Source organism: Natator depressus, chromosome 3 (assembly GCF_965152275.1).
Source record: "Natator depressus isolate rNatDep1 chromosome 3, rNatDep2.hap1, whole genome shotgun sequence".
Lineage (NCBI taxonomy): Eukaryota > Metazoa > Chordata > Testudines > Cheloniidae > Natator > Natator depressus.
Window position 1 is genome coordinate 199,822,825 of NC_134236.1, and position 17,494 is coordinate 199,840,318.

Sequence of the window (17,494 nt, forward strand, 5' to 3'; positions counted from 1 at the left end):
CGGTCCTGGCATGCAGCATAGTGACTACCATGAACTTCTAGTTGGCCATGAATTTGACACAGTTGTCCAAATGTATTCACAAGTAATAGTTTATTACTGGACTGGAGTAGAACAGTTCCTTTTAATAGCTGCTTTTTAAAAAACAAATGAGAGACTTGCTTGTATCTGGGGCTCTGTTTCTTAGTTTTATCTTTGGATCACTTATACAAATATTCTAGTGGTAGAGTTTTGCTCAGATGAGTATTGAATCACAAAACTTAAGATGTGCCGTGACTAGTTCTAATGCCTTAGATATAGAAGAGTCTGTGAACTCTTCTCATGTATATCAGCAAGTGCTGCCATTTCCCTGCTACTTCCAAGAGAGAACTGAGTGTCTTGTGGCTCAGTCTGAGCTACTGTCCCATAATACATGGGTGGTGGTGGGGGAATCCATGTATCTTGATTTCAAAAGCAAAGCACAGTGGATATATTCAAAAAGTTCAATTTAGCTAATGTTTGACCCAAAGCTGAAATGTTTTATAAACAGTTTAGTTTCAATGAAAAAGGGGTGAACAGTAGAGTTGCAAGCATAGTGGTGTTGGAAGTAGCTTGGTCAGCTTCTTGCAGTCATGAAGTAGTAAGGAGCTCACACATTGTGGGATTTGTGACTCTGGGTGAACCAGACTTTTTAAGAGTATTGCCATTGGAAATCTAATGCAAACAAATTCAGAATTCATTTTCCACATTGCTTAATATTCACTGCTTCATCAGACATTCTTGCTAGTAAATGCACTTCTGAAAATATTCAGCGAAAGTAAACACGGAAGTGTAAACAGATCACTTTATGTGCACAAATATTTGTGGAAAAAGTTTTGAATTTTTTGCCCAGTTTTAATACACAAAAAATTACCATATGTGGTTATTCTTGAAGTGCATGAAATGTACTTATATTTGAAATTCAAATAATCTCCTTGCAGCCATACTGTAGTCCTAGTACCTGAAAGTTGAAGTACATTCCACTCTCACAGTGAAAACCTGCTACAAAATCTCATTCAGGTCGTGATGAGCATAGAAGAAATGGAGCAGAAATGGAGGATGAATTTTTATACCTAGATGAGGGGGCAGATTAATAATGGGAAGCAAATGTCATATGTTTCAGATAGCTGGGAGGAGGTTTATGTTAGAGGGACTTGCCCATATTGCCTTTTTCTTCCCTGTGCATTAAATCAGATGACACAATCTGTAACTCTTTAGTTTACCTCATATGTGAACATAGTGAACTGCCACTTCACATTTCAGGTAATCATGGTGAATTTGTATTAGCATTTTGAGGGGCTGCATTGTATGAATTATAAATGATGCATGGATACATGTTTCTAAAGCAATATGTCACCTCTAAAAATGAGTGCCATTGAAATGCGCATCTGGCTGAGTTTATCACAATAAAAATATTTTCAGAGCATATGAATTCTGATTTAAACTAACTTTATTTTGCATGCTTTAAAGCAGTTCTACCAATAGTAATTTGCAAATATTTAAAATACACAGCATCCAGGAGAAAGAACAAGAAAAAGATAACTAATTGTCCAGGTAAACAGAATCTGAATCAAGCCACTGTTTATCTCCAATAAGGAAATCAGGCCTTGATCCTGCAAACACTTATCTTTAAGCATGTGACTACCTCATTAACTTCTTCAAGCACATGCATAACTGTTTGCAGGATCAGGGCTTAGTTCATCTCCACACCTGGCTGCCCCTCATCGCTCTATTGGCTGCGCTGTTATGATGAGTTTGAGCACCCCTCTTGCAACTGTAGTAGTACTGCACAATGGGTTGGGGGAGGGAGAGCAGCTTAACTAGCCAGATCCTAGACCACTGACAGCCTAATAAGAACTGAAAGTCCACACTGCCGCAGAGTACTCTTTTCAGAGCTGCTACTGTGAAGTGATCTGTGCATCAAACTAGTCCTAGCTGAGCTTAAAATTGGACGCCCATAGAAGATGGACACTGATCTGGAGAAAAGGGGTAAACACTGAGGTGGCAAAATTTGCAGGTACAAAATTACTCAGATAGTTGAGTCCAATGCAGACTGAAGAGTTACAAAGGGATCTCACAAAACTGGGTGACTGCGCACAAATGGCAGATGAAATTTCATGTTGATTAATGCAAAGTAATGCACATTGGAAAATATAATTCCAACTAGAGAAGGAGTACTTGTGGCACCTTAGAGACTAACCAGTTTATTTGAGCATAAGCTTTCGTGAGTTACAGCTCACTTCATCGGATGCGATGAAGTGAGCTGTAGCTCACGAAAGCTTATGCTCAAATAAATTGGTTAGTCTCCAAGGTGCCACAAGTACTCCTTTTCTTTTTGCGAATACAGACTAAGAGGGCTGCTACTCTGAAACCTGTCATAATTCCAACTATACATATAAAATGATGGGATCTAAATTAGCTGTTACCACTCAAGAAAGATCTTGGAATCATTGTGGATAGTTCTAGGAAAACATCCACTCAATGTGCAGCAGCAGTCAAAAAAGCTACAAATGTTGGGAATCATTAAGAAAGGGATAGAGAACACAGAAAATATAATAATGCCTCTATATAAATCCATGGTACACCTGTAGCTTGAATATTACGTGCAGATATGGTCACCCTATCTCAAAAAGATTGATTGGAAAAGGTTCAAGAAATGGTAACAAAAATGATTAGGCGTATGGAACAGCTTCCATATGAGGAGAGATTAATAAGATTGGGACTTTTCAGCTCGGAAAAGAGATGACTAAGCGGGCATATGATAGAGGTCTCCTTCTCATAACACAAGAACTAGGGGTCCCCAAATGAAATTAATAGGCAGCAGGGCTAGCAATTAAGAAATACATATTTCGATTTGTAAGCTAAACATACTTGATCTGGAACTTGTTGAGACACAAGAATACTGCCATTTCCATGGGCTCCCTTTTGGGAGTAGATCTTCACTTTCAAGAAAGACACTCACTACAGGCGAGTGAAAGATCTCTACTGAAAGCAACCAGCTATGTACTGACACCGATGAATCCACACGGTGAACACCATCCAGTCAGTGCTTTGTTTCTGATCCCTGGGAAGCCAGTTGCAGAGTTAGATCTTGTGAACAGCAAAGCCGTATGTGGGGTTCTCCATGTGGGCCAGGTAGGTCCTTGTGTGGCAGAGGGCTGATGGACTATAGAGACTTAAAGGGTCTGAGGCCATGCTTCAAGGGGAGAAGTAAAGAGAGAGGACTAAATGCAAAGGAGCATAAATGACAGATGTGTTGTGACCTAGAGGAGGAACTACTTGTACTTATTGTGTGTCCAGTAAACCAGACTCTGAGCAGGGGTGTTGCTTGAACTTTGTTGAATGTGAAAGCCCACCTACAGGAAGCTAAGAAGGGGAAGCTGAGGGAGTAGATACATGACCTGACGGGGTAAACTAATCTTGTTCCACACAGGGCTTTGGAGCTGTGCCCCGGCTCCGCTCCAGCTCCAGGCAAAAACCTGCAGCTCCGCTGCTCCGCGCTCCAGCTCTAGGCAAAAACCTGCAGCTCCACTGCTCCGGAGCTGCTCCACACTCCAGCTCCAGACTCCGCTCCAAAGCCCTGGTGCCACACGCAACAGTCTAAGCAAAATGCTGCTGCTGCTACTCATCTCTTCCTTGCGTGTCTGTCTGATCACATCACTCCCCTTCATGAATCCCTCCATTGGCTTCTCATCTGATATTGTATCAATTGTGGCTTCTTACCATCACCTTCAAAACTTTAGGTAATGTCCCTCCTTGCATATTCTCCCTTGCCAAGCTTTGTGCTGCGTTTGTCCCCTCTGCTTCGCCAGTCCACCTCTCTGTCAGACAATTGCCTCTGTACCTCCTTCCACCCAACCTGTCAGAGATAGTGACTCCTGAGCTCATCCTTAGTCTTAAGGACATAAAATATGGTCACGAGAGAGGCCCTAACATCTGCTGTGCTGCTTGTCGTGAATCATGTTAGTAAATTATATACAAATCTATTGTTGTTCCCCGTTCCTTGACCTCTGTCTCTAGGTCATGAGCTCCTTTTGAGCAGAGACTACCCAGGCCTAGTACATAGCGGGCATTACTGCCAATAAATATTTATCAGTGTTCACGCTCCTGTACACCATTCTAGTTGCACAGTATCTACACCGTGTTCATTTCTCACTTGTTGTTGTATTGTTCTCTGAAACATTTCCTGAGCATAGCCTAGCAAACCCTTCCCCTTGGGTTAGGGGGATAAAAGCCTGGTGTCTGTTTAGTAACCCAATAGATGTAGAGGTATGGTGCTAAATGATACCACTTCCAATTTTTCTGACTCACTAGGCTAGTGAGAGTAGCCATAATATACAGAAAACTTTACCTTGAAGATCACTTAGCAGACCACTGTGTAGATAAACATCGGGCTAACAGGAAAAGCATTAGTGGAAAGCAGATGGAAAGCACAGTATGTGGTTGGCATGGCCATTGTATTGTGGTTGTAAACCAGGAGGTGAGTTATGGTGGGACAAAAGAACAAACATTTAAAACAATTATTTAGAAAGGCTGGGGGAATAAATATACTGAACTAAATGACTGGTAGTGACTAAGAAAAAAGGGCAATGTATTCACATCACAGCTGTACCATTAAACAATGAGGACCTGCAGACAAAATGGAGTGACATGATGATGATTTGAGAAATGGAAGGCTTCTGATTTGAGGAAAATAAATGGAAATGGTTCCTCTACGACCATCTGCTTATGCTGTGACTGAAGAGTCCAGAGAGCTAGAACAAGCCTGCTTATATCTTCTGAACTTGTGCCAAAAATTTCAGTATGGTTACATTAATCTGTACAGAACATTGCATTCAAATAATTCAGTAACTTTATGAATCACATACATTGATTCATCTCAGTAAACTCCATTCCAATTGCATTCTCATGTACTTCTTTCTGAGTTGAGAGCAAACCAACCTCTGTCTCTTTGTTGCTTGCAATTAGAAGCATTTGCTACGCTTAACCAATTTTTTAATTTAAAATCTTGAGTCTGTAACACATTTTCGTTCACCAAAGAACATTATGTGAGGTTTCAAATGAAAACTCCCAGTGTGTCACCGGTCTTTGACAGAGTGAAATGTGTGTATAGATACAATGTGAGGAGGGGTTTGTGTGTAAAACACACACATATGAGGAAACATTGAAGGTATCCGTCACCAGCAGAGTTGTAAAACAGGTGTTTTTGTCAGATGAGATGTATGTTCACTTAATCTGTCTGCTTGTAAACTTGAGCATTTGTAAGCCAACACAATGGATGCTCATTTACTTACGAAGATGTAAATTCATCCAGGAAGCAGCACAAAGGAAAAAAACAAGTCCTGGCTGTGTACAAAGGCAATGAACTTTAGGGGTATAATATATAAAGCAAAGCAAACACCCCATAATCCTGCAGCTAAGAAGCAAATGGTTCTTTAATGATAACTGGATCTCAGCCAACCTTGGTTGAAAACTCTGAGGAAAGCTTTGAGTGAGAGAAACATCTCTAGCCAGAAGGTTAACAGGCCTAACTAAGTTTAGTTTCTAGAAAGTGTTATGATTGCTTTATAGGTACCCATCTGTTTCCAATAGCCTTCTTTACTATCTCATGAATCTCGAGTCTTTGATAACAAACTTACTCTTGTGTTCACAATAAATATATCTCAGGGCTGTGTTAGGCAAAATGCTGGTCCTGAGCTGAATCTTACAGGCTGATGTGTACACTACTCCTTTTGAGACAGCAAATAGGATGTTTGAGTAGCCAGTGTCAGGGGCTGGAGCTCACAGGGGAATGCTTCACAAGGACTTGGACTGGGGTGCACCTATTGTTTAACTGCAAGGCAAAGTAAGGCCTCCAAGCACTCCCCTTTGGGCTCTGAGTGGCTGACGGGCTGGTGGCATCAGGGAGCTGACAGCTAGCTAAGCACAGACAAGACTTCTCACTGGAAAGAGAGGAGAGAACCAAGGTGATTCTCAGTCCCGGGTATCCTGAGAACCATCATATTAACTTTCGGGAGTCCAAGGTTCTGTTAATCTTTCCTGGAAAACTGTGGATGGGGATTAAAAGCATTTAAAACCTATTCAATGGTAGGAATAGTATACTGAGACACCACCTTCCTACAACCATTGGTTAAGCCAGTTTGAGAGAAACTTTTTTGAAAGCTGAGCCTGCAGAGAAATGAAAATCAATTGCACTTCCCTTGAAACCCTGCCATCTGTCAGAAAAGGCCTATATACCTTTCACACTCCCCAGCAAGTCATCCTCCAGGCATTCACACTTGCTTGGTCTGGGAAATGCTGGCATAGCTCATCATAATATGAAACTTCCTTTCCTCTCATTTCATCACCCAGCAAAGCATGTAGCTAACAGCACTGACTTAAAGTATCACTGGCATCTGAGAAATCCAGTGAAATGAATGGGGAAGTTCAAACCACAGAGCTAACATTTCAAGCTCTCGGTATTTCAAGCTCCCAGCAGATTCGGAAGGATTATCTGCAGCAGTTACATTGCCTTCAGATTTTGAAGATTTTCTTTGTGACCATAACAGCTTGAGACTCTCCTTAATAAAAGCTGAGACTCTGGAGAACAATTGAGGCTTGTTTGTAGTGTCCACTAGGTTAATCCTTCAGGCCTGCTCCCCAAGGAGACCCACCCCATACTCTGGGAAACACTGGGTTAAATTATCTAATGGCAAAAAAAAGAAACTGAGATAAATACAATGGCACGTGATCCCACATGGAAGATCTTAATTCATGAAAGGTAACATTCACTCAGCTCACATCAAGCCTGAGTAATTGGGCTCTATACAGCTAACGTGAGGGGCGGGGAATAAGATGGCAAAATCCATCCAGCAACTTCGGGCAAGAAGTGAGCCTGCAACCCATCTCCCCATCTTTATAGCTGCTGCCCTAATGAATGGACTATGTTAGTAACAGCCCCATTCATACCACTTGCATGGTGCGTTGGATCAATCGCTGTCTGCCCTACTACCTCAACCAGGTTAGGGGCGCATCGTACATGTCACTATACACATGTATAGCAAATGGCAGACCTTGCCCCAAAGGAGCTCAGGCGAGATCATCCCAGAGAAAGAGGGAGAAGAGAAAGTGCTCAAAGGGAGGAGGAGACACTGAAAGTGGACAGAGATCTGAGAACTAGGAAGGTGGTACCTTGAAAGACAAGGAGAAGACGAGATGTCAGAGGGGAAAAAAGTGAGGATGAGGCAGATGAAGTGTGGTACAGAGCTGTAGCCAGGAAGAGTTTCTTTCTGCTGTTAAGAGCAGCTTCAGTGGAGTGGTGGGAGCACAAGCCAGATGAGAGGATCCAGGAAGGAGATAAGAGGAGCTTAGTGCTTAGTGGCCCATTCAGTGTGGTAAGAGGTGAAAGGAGATGGGGCAATAATTGGAGGGACAGGTGGGATCAAAGATTCTGGTATCTGAGGATGCAGGGGCCTATGGTCAAGGGGTGTGGTAGAGGGATTAGAAGTAGAGACTAGGTGAGAGTTCGGTCCCTGCAAGACTGGGAAGGTGGAAAAAGTGACAGGCAGTAGTAAGAGGAGTGGGAAATTGATGTCATCTTGCTTAGGTTTTCACTGACTTCAAGCTAAAGAGAAGGGCAGGGGCTGAAGTAGTTCTTATGGGGAGATCTAAGGTGGCAAACTGGTGGTAGAAGCCATGAGACTCAATCACCTTGGATAAATAGAGAGACTTGGGCAGGAAGATGGTAGAACGTGCAGAGTAGAACATCTGCATGGCTTCTTGACTCTCTTTTGCTCCTGTGAAATGGACACAAAGAAAGTAGATACTATTATGTTCCCTTAAAAACTGGAGAGTTTAAGTTTGACTCCAACAGGGTGTCAAAGATCATTGTTTGTTTGGGATTTTTTCCCTGCGATCCAATTCTTTGCTCTAATTACCAAGTGTGCAGAGCATTTGCCTCAGCTTTCCATTGGCTTCTATTACATTTACTATCATCAAGCTAAAGAGAAAATATCTTGTTTCCTGTAGCAGTTTAGTCAACCATTTCAAATACTGGCGTTCTGATCATTTGTATGTAATGTAACTTTGTCTCTCTAAATGAGAAAATAGCTGCTAATTGATTTGACATAAAAATAGTTTGTTGCATACTGAATACTTCGTCTCTGAATGTACCATTATTTAACACAAAACAATACATATATTCGTAATTAAGGAAGACGTTATTTACAGACACTTGCTCTTTGGGCTTCCAAATTAGAAATATCAATCTTAATGCTCTCCTTTTTTTTTTTTTTAAACTTTGAATTTGTACTACCAGTTCACAACAAACAGCCTGCAAGTCCGCCTTTGTTAGGGTTTACAATGGGTTGAGTAAGGGAATAAAATTGCTGAGACTTGATTTTCCTTTTCAAGATTGGAGGTACTGGCAGCAAACAGAGGAAGCTGAGAACAATCATGTCATGTGATAGTTTTTACAAATGCTTATTCTCAGTGAGAATTTCTCCTCCCAATTTTAATTGAGTGACAACTCCGGCATATGTTTAGAATGCCATGTGGTGCTAAAATGGATCCAATATATGTAGTGAGCACTCCAGTTTTTCTGAATTTTCTTATTGTCCAATTGCTTATTATCCTTACCACATAATACTTAGCACTTTTACATGTTTAAAGTGCCATGTGCAAACACTAGTTATGTAAACCAGATGCTTAAGCAGGTACAGTATTTCACTGATGACCCTTTTCATTTAGCTAGTCTTATTACAAAAGAATAGCCCCTCAAGCTTTCTCTACTAGGTTTTCTATAATTATTACAAAGTTAAAGTATGAACATCCATTTTAAATAGCCTGTTACATGTATATATGTTTCGGTACGTGATTACAGCAAATACATACAAATGGGGATTGTTTTCATTTTAAAAGCAACAAAAGGAAAGAGTTTTTTGTTTTTTTCCCCCCCCTCCAGAGGCTCTAGGTGAGAGCAATCAAGTCCTGGGGCCAACTCTGGCGCCCACTGAAGTCCAATGGGGGTTGGATCCAGCCATTCTAAAAGCAATTGAGTCACTGGAATGACCTAGCTGATAACATTCACATCAATGCTGCTGATGAATTAGCGCCTTGGGCACGAGCAGCACACTCGGCAATGCCTCTGAAGCGGAAGTTGTTGCTGACTTGAAGATAAGTGGCAGGAGAAGTATGAGAGAGAGCAGTATTACAGTAGAGGCTTAACTTTGCTCTCATTGGGGCTGCATGGATTGTAAATAGGAGCAAAATTTTGCCCCTGCATGTCCAATAGATAAGAGCTTTTTTCATAATGTTATGAAGGAGGCATGGGCCAATAAATCAGTTCCTGTATAGGAAGCAAATTACCACTGTGGACCAAATACCCCTTGTTCCATTCCTTTGTAACTGTCGTATTGTCTGTGTTTTGGCTCTAACAAATGAGTTAATATATTGAATGACTGAGTTTTAAATGACACTATACAAAGGGTAGGTCGACTTGACAGTTTCATCCTAAATGGCTGATCCTAAATATTCAGAACCTGACTCTCCCCAAGCAGAATGAGTAACTTCCACTCACTTCAATTTGAGTTACTTCTGTCCTATCCTATGTGGGAGAACTGAGCCCCTGGGCTTTACTGTGGCCTGTGATTCAGGTCCTTTCCGGTACAGACTGCAGTTAATAAACACATGGGAGGAGATATTACTTTGGTCTAAAGCCTTCAGCTGATGCATACTAAAGAGAAAAAGTATGCTGAAGGCAATGAACTGTATTATTAGAACTACTAAAGTAGAGGCACTTGAGTAGGTATGATAAAGTACAGCATGCTTTGTATAATCACATGAAAAGCCATGCAGGGCTCATTGCTGCTTTCATCATGAAGAAGCTGGACATAATTTAAAAGAGCATGTAGCTGCTGCCAGTCTTGCTAAAATTAAGACCAGCTACTGGACACCTTTAAAAGTCCAGTGGGGTTGCACCGGGTGTAAGTGAAGGCAGAATCTAGGGCCACTGTATTTGGGTTTACTAATTTAGTGGACATTGGCAGGCTAACAGCATGTGATGTGCCTGTAACGAACTCAGCCGCTGAGTTATGCGGAGCTGATTACACGAAATAGGGCCGTCCTTACCCATACGCAAAATATGCAGCTGTGTAGGGCACCAGGATATTGCTCTGTGCAGCTGCATGCTGCTCCAGCCCCTGCCCCGGTTCTTCCCCAGGCCCCCCCCCCTGCTCCGCCCCCACTCCCCTAAGCTCTGCAGCAGGGCTGGGGCTGCACTCACTGGCGGCGGGAAGTGCAGCAACCCAGCCCCAGCCGCGCGGCTGGTGAGTGCTGTGGGGTGGTTCCCTCCTGCCCCCCAAGCCAGCCCCCCTGCTCCCACCCCTCAGAGGCCTGCCCTGCAGCGGGACTGCGTAGGGCCCCAGAATAGCTAGGGACAGCCTTGGCACTAAATGGTCAGCAGAACGTCTTTGTCAGGAAGGGCTCTGTGTTAGCTTTCCACTTCTTTAAACAGTTGGGAGCCAGTTCTGCCTGAACTCGTGTGGCTATGCGAGGTCTCGAAAGCAAGGGTAGAACTGGTGTATTGTTGCATCTTAAGGGGCAGGCCACAGAGGCGGTGTAGTTAGGGTGACCAGATGTCCAAATTGTATAGAGACAGTCCTGATTTCAGGGTCTTTTTCTTATATAGGCTCCTATTTACCCCCACACACACCCCCAGTCCCGATTTTTCACACTTGCTGACTGGTCACCCTATGAGTAGTAGTGAGGATCTGTCCACGGCAAGGTAGACAACTGGCCTGCGTGTGGGAGCAAGGGGAGGAGCAAGGGCAAAGCCACTTGGTCTGTGACTGTGCAGATCCACTGGCCAAAACTCCCCCATAAGGATCTGCATGGGGAGCAACACTGCAGTAATAGCTGCCAAGTGATACAACAGGCAGTAATCACACAGCTGTCTAACCTATCAAGGTCCTACCAGTGTTGTATGAAGCTTGTGACTTCCCCCTCCTTTTGTGAGACAGGGTGAAGGGGAGAAGTGCCAGGAATGTTCATTGATAGGAGGTTAATGGAGCCTCCACCGAGCACACCAGTTGCTTATCCCCCTCCCTCAGGGACTGAACTGTGAAGCCTTCACAACGGTCGAAGTACAGAACTCCAAATTAAAGAGAATTTTGCCACTGCCTTCAGACAAGACCCTCAATGGCCCTGATCCAAAATCCATTGAACTGGATGAGAAAACTCTCATGGATTTGAGTAGACTTTAGATTAGGCCCAAAACTAACTGGTAACAATTCTGCTTATTTCTGATCTGTAAACAGAGCTGAAGCTGAGTTCTGGTAACATAACCACCCTGAAGCAGTGCAGAAACTTCTTATAACCTCCTCCGCTATCTTTAAACACCACCTTTAACTTTCAGAATGTTGCTGGCTATTAGTCCCTTACATCGTGTGTGTGTGTGTGTGCGTGCGTGCAGTGTACATATATCTGACTTAAAATCATGGTGGTAAACATTATTCACAGGCCCTGATACAGGATCAGGGTCTTTATTTTATTTTCTCAGCTTTATCACTAGCACCAAGAAAATGAGATTGAGCTATAAAGATCACTTATATATTAAAAAAAGGCCTGATTATTACAGCAACATCTAGGATCCCCAATCACAGACCAAGTCCCTACTGTGCTAAGTGCTATACAAACACAAATCCTGCAGAATTTCATTTGCATGAGGAATCTTTACTCATACAAATAATCCCACTGACTTCCAGTGGGGAAGGATTTATAGGGTGGGGTCCAAAGTTTTGTAGCTCACAAATGGTAATGTCCGGCAGTGATTCGTTTATATCTTTACTAGGGCTGTCGATTAATTGCGATTAACTAAAAAAAAATAATCACGATTAATTGGTCTGTTAATCAGTAGAATACTAACTGAAATTTATTAAATATTTTGGATGTTTTTCTACATTTTCAAATATATCTAGTTCGATTACAACGCAGAATACAAAGTGTACAGTGCTCACTTTATATTTTTGATTACAAATATTTCCACTGCAAAAATGATAAACAAAAGAAATAGTATTTTTCAGTTCACCTCATACAAGTACTGTAGTGCAATCTCTTTCTCATGAAAGTGCAGCTTACAAATGTAGGGGTTTTTTGTTACATAACTACACTCAAAAACAAAACAATGTAAAACTTTAGAGGCTACAAGTCCACCCAGTCCTACTTGTTCAGCCCATTGCTAAGAGAAATAAGTTTGTTTACATTTACGGGAGATAATGCTGCCCACTTCTTAATTACAATGTAACCTGAAAGTGAAAACAGGCACTCACATGGCACTGTTCTAGCTGGTGTCACAAGATATTTATGTGCCAGATGCGTTAAAGATTTATATGCCTCTTCATGCTTCGGCCATCGTTCCAGAGGACATGCTTCCAAGCTGATGACACTTGTTCAAAAAAATAATGCGTTAATTAAATTTGTGACTGAACTCCTTGGGGGAGAATTGCATGACTCTTGCTCTGTTTTACCCTCATTCTGCCATATTTTCATGTTCTAGCAGTCTTGGATGATGACCCAGCTCATGTTGTTCATTTTAAGAACACTTTCACTGCAAATTTTAAAAAAATGCAAAGAAGATAGCAGTGTGAAATTTCTAAAGATAGCTACAGCACTTGACCTAAGGTTTAAGAATCTGAAGTGCCTTCCAAAATCTGAGAGGGATGAGGGGTAGAGCATGCTTTCAGAAGTCTTAAAAGAGCAACACTCTGATGCAGAAACCACAGAACCCAAACCACCAAAAAAGAAAATCAACCTTCTGCTGGTGGCATCTGTCTCATGATGATGAAAATGAACATGCGTTGGTCTACACAGCTTTGGATGCTTATCAAGCAGAACCCATAATCAGCATGGACGCGTGTCCCCTGGAAAGGTGGTTGAAGCATGAAGGGACATATGAATCTTTAGTGCATCTGGCATATAAATACCTTGTGACACTAGCTGCAACAGTGCCATGCGAATGCCTGTTCTCACTTTCAGTGATGTAAGCAAGAAGCGGGCAGCATTATCTTCTACAAATGTAAACAAACTTGTTTGTCTGAGTAATTGGCTGAACAAAGAAGTAGGACTGATTGGACTTGTAGGCTCTAAAGTTTTACATTGTTTTATTTTTGAATGCAGAGTTTTTTGTACATCTACATTTGTAAATTCAACTTTCATGATAAAGAGATTGCGTTACAGTACTTGTATTAGGTGAATTGAAAAACTATTGTTTTTACAGTGCAAATGTTTATAATCAAAAAATAAAGTGAGCACTGTACACTTTGTATTCTGTTGTAATTGAAATCAATATATTTGAAAACGTCCAAAAATATTTAAATAAATGGTATTCTATTGTTTAACAGCGCAATTAATTGTGTGATTAATCGCGATTAATTTTTTTAATCACTTGACAGCCCTAATCTTTACCAATATTCAGAATTTTCACTTTTACTTTTAAAGGTGTTTTTAGACAAAAAGCAAAGGTACTTTGGTATTGTTCACGTCATGATTGTTTTAAGAAAGTGGGGAGATGGCTTTTGTCACTGATTAGCTCCTGGTGTTTTACCTTTTACCCGTCTACCTTCATCTTAATTAATTACTTCCTAGCTGTGGGTTTGTTAGCTCAGCTTTAACCCACATGTATTTATATTATCAGAATTGGGCAGGGGAGGGGAATTAGGCAGCATTTTGCTATTGCAAAGATTTCTGCCCAGGAGAGTAAAGGATCAACATGTACATTGTTCATGCCTGTCATGTGAAATGGGTCCTTTGTTTGACTACATAGTTGTCTGAAGTTCCAGAGAAAAGATAAATTTGGCTTGGGACAAGAGCTATCATGTTTGTTAAAAGGGCAATTCCCTGTCTTCGTCATGAAATCACCTAAAATTTGATTGCTCCCAGGAGAATTTTATAAGTGGGGCACCTGAAGTAGGTTACTACAGGCTGGTCTTCACTACAGGGAGATCGACGCTGCTGCAATCTAGTGAAAACCTGCTAAGTCGACAGCAGAGCGCTCTCCGGTTGACCCCGGTTCTCCAGCTCCCCAAGAGTAAGGGAAGTCGACCGGAGAGCGTCTCCAGTCGACACAGTGAAGACACCGGGGTAAATTGACCTAAGCTACGTTGACTTCAGCTACGGTATTCACGTAGCTGGAGTAAAAAAGGAAAGGAGTACTTTTGGCACCTTAGAGACTAACCAGTCTTGAGTAGTTGGAGTAGTGTAACTTAGGTCGACTTACCCCCATAGTGAAGACAAGCCCTTTAAGTGGCCAGTGAAGCAGGAAACTAGGTGAGGTTCCCTAGAAATGATCCTCTGCAGATCTAGCATGGGTGGAGATCTCCCAAATGCAGGGGATCTATGGGGGAAGGACATACCCGGATTCTCGGAGGAGCCATCCTGCCTGGATTACTGCCTCACCATATAGTTAGGCAAAGCCAATGACCTCATGACTCCAAGTCTGTTCTTGCTTGCTCTTTATTTTATGCCCTTCCACAAACAAGTACTTATAATGTCCTCCCAGCATAGGGTATTGTTAACTGCGGGCTGCCACAATCTGTCATGAACTACTGTCCTCTGGAAGGGTACTTAGAGGGACAATGTAAAAACTTCCCACTCTTGGTGATTCCACGCTCTTTGGAATCCAGGATACTTGCAAGTATTTAAAGGGAGGCGATAGAACTGGACACTTAGTGGCAAAAGAAAACACAAATAGGTTCACCTCTTCAATACGCATCCTTTCATTTGTATTTCAGCACCATCCAGAACAAACATGCAATACAGGCCCTTCCTCCAGGGCCTGAGGGTCATGAAAACAGTGAAATACAGTGCAAACTTTTTTTTGTTTGTTTTGAGAATCTCAGATCCCTCGTCTTGCTGCCTCTGCAGTCTAGAATGGTGGAGTTTTCTTGTTTCTGTTTTTTGGCTTTTCTCTTAAGATACAGTCAGAATTGTATCTGTTGAATGGCTTTGTTTTATGAAAAACACTATGCTGGTGAATCAAATGTTTCCTGTTTATCAGTACACATCAACCCAAGTATCATTTGCCAGCACAGACCACTATTATACTGTTTGATTTATGCGACATTGTTGTCTGAAATTGCTGATGCTGTACTAAATTTCCTTGTTTTGCAAGTGATGGAATAATAAGTAACCTTGTGGTGGGAGGGGGTGGGCGGGAGGAGAACAAACCAAGCACTGTTATCTGCAGCTTTGGGATTTTCATTGTTTCTGAACTCTGAACTGATTCTGACAGCTTGGTACTCCTCCTGCGTGCCATATGAAAGGGCTGTTCCCTCCATGGGGCAAACAACATGTCACATCTGCTCCCCTCTCTGTTCTCCCCCTACCCACCCCCTACCCACAGGAGTTTAGCAGTTGGGTCTCTGTAATTAGGGATTCCCCAGCCCTTCCCTAACCTCATCCCCAAAACCTCTTTCAATTCTGGTGGGAATGGAATCCCATGAGGCTCCACTCCAGTTCAGTCACCTGCTCCACTTCCATTGTGTGTCAGACTTCTGTGCCCATCGGTGGTGGAGTTAATGGGATTTGCTCTTCAGTTATTCCGTTTACTTGTACACATTCCAAATCTCCAACGAGTAGCTGCAAACCATCCTCTATTTTAAATTTTAAGCAACTTAGCAGAAGAATGTTCCCTATTTCCCATGCTCAAAGTGACAAACAGAGCCTGAGGCCTGGGTTGGATGATATTAAGTTCTGCACTAGCAGTAGGTTTAAGGTTCAGTGTCTCACAACCCTGAGGAGCCAAAAACAAGTTTCAAACCATTGGAAAGGGCAGATTGCCAGCTTCCTAGAAGACATAAATTTCCTTCTAGCCCTGAAGAGACCTGAAATACTGACCTTAAAATCAGCTATTGTTAGGTGGAAAGGAGCTATTTTAGTTCACGGTCAACACTTTACACCAGGCCGTGAGCACTGTACAGAGGACCTATGCTAAGTGAGTTGTTAGGTTTTACAGGAGAGCTGTGACAAGTAGTCCCAATAACACTTTGTAAAATCTCAGTAAAATAATAGAATAATAGCTGTTCTGTGACCTCATGGCATATAGAGAACCACAGGCTGGTACTGCAGAGGTTTTATCGCCACTGGTTTGAAATGCCTCGCATTGAGTAATGCAGCCCTCCTAAACTCATGTTTGTAAAACCACACTCAATCAGAAGAGGTCTGTAATACAGTGGTGAAATTTCCTGACATATATACAGTATATTTGTGTGTTTAATTACATATCTTCCCCATCAGTTTCTTTGTTTGCCACCAGTTTGTGATGGTTTTAAATGAACTTTTGCCGCCAGACTGATAGCAATGGAAGATCACTTGAAGGATGCTAAAGTGACCCCTCCCAAAGCACAGAATTGTCTGAGCAGGCTGGCTGCTTGAGCAAGGCGGTCTGGGTTCTGTTCCCAGTTCTGTCACTCACCTGCTGCATCACTTCCCCTCTGCTGCTCTTGCCCCCACCTCGATCCTTTCTCCTGTCTCTGTTACCTGAACTGTAACTGTCCAAGACCAGCCGTGTCTCACTGTGTTTGTATAAGGTCTTGCACTGTGTAGCCTTCATCTTAGTGGGGGACTGTAGGCACTGCAGTACTCCTTAAATAATAGGAAGCATGGTCTAGTGATTAGGGCGTTAAGCCGAGGACTTGGGAGACTTGGATTCAATTCCCTGCTCTGCCACAGACTTTGAGACCTGGAGCAAGTCACTTAGCTTCTTTGTGCCTCTATTCCTCATCTGTAAAGTGGGGATAACCACATTACCCTACCTCATGGAGGGTGTTGAGGATAAATAAATGTAAAGGTTGTGAAATGCTCATCCACTGTGGTGATGGGGTGGGGGAATTGTTTCTTGATGCCACATATGGCGATCCATTAGACTCTGATCAAGAACCAGCCAGCAAAGTACATGAGAGAGAAGATGCTCAAAGCTACCTCCGAGCACTGGCCCACCCTATCCAGCATCCCATCTCTAGTTGGGGCCATTTCTGATGTTTCAGGGAGGAGGGGAATTCCCCAGCATACCATCTTCTCAAATCGGAAATATATGGTACCCACCTGTAATTTTGGGCCCTAAAATCTATTTATATTGGTTCCACTTCACTTACTAACCATCATCTGCAATCATTCAGTATTGGTGACTTAATAGGAAAACATTCCTTAAAGAACTACATATTCTCTTCTTCCCCAAGGAATCGATGTGGTGGTAATAGCGGTGAAAGAATACATACAGTTAAAAACACAAATGGGATGATAAAAAAATGCTGTCCCCCTCAGTACACTAATTCTCAAGTGCTGGGTTGGAACTTGGTTAGCTCAGCTGACCAGCAAGGGGTAAGAATCACACGAAGATGGATTTTTTTTTTTTTTTTTAATCAGGGCCATATGTTTGCAGCTGCAATCTGTGCTTCAGGGAGGGACAGGAACACTAGCAGAAACTATGATATTTTGTATCGTTCGC

At 42.3% G+C, this 17,494-nt stretch overlaps 1 protein-coding gene across 4 annotated transcripts in view; it reads left to right on the forward strand.

Annotated features, from left to right (window-relative positions):
• PAK5 (p21 (RAC1) activated kinase 5) overlaps positions 1-17,494 on the forward strand; it is a 187,053-nt gene that overhangs the window by 80,659 nt on the left and 88,900 nt on the right. The gene's annotated exons all lie outside the window — the stretch shown is intronic.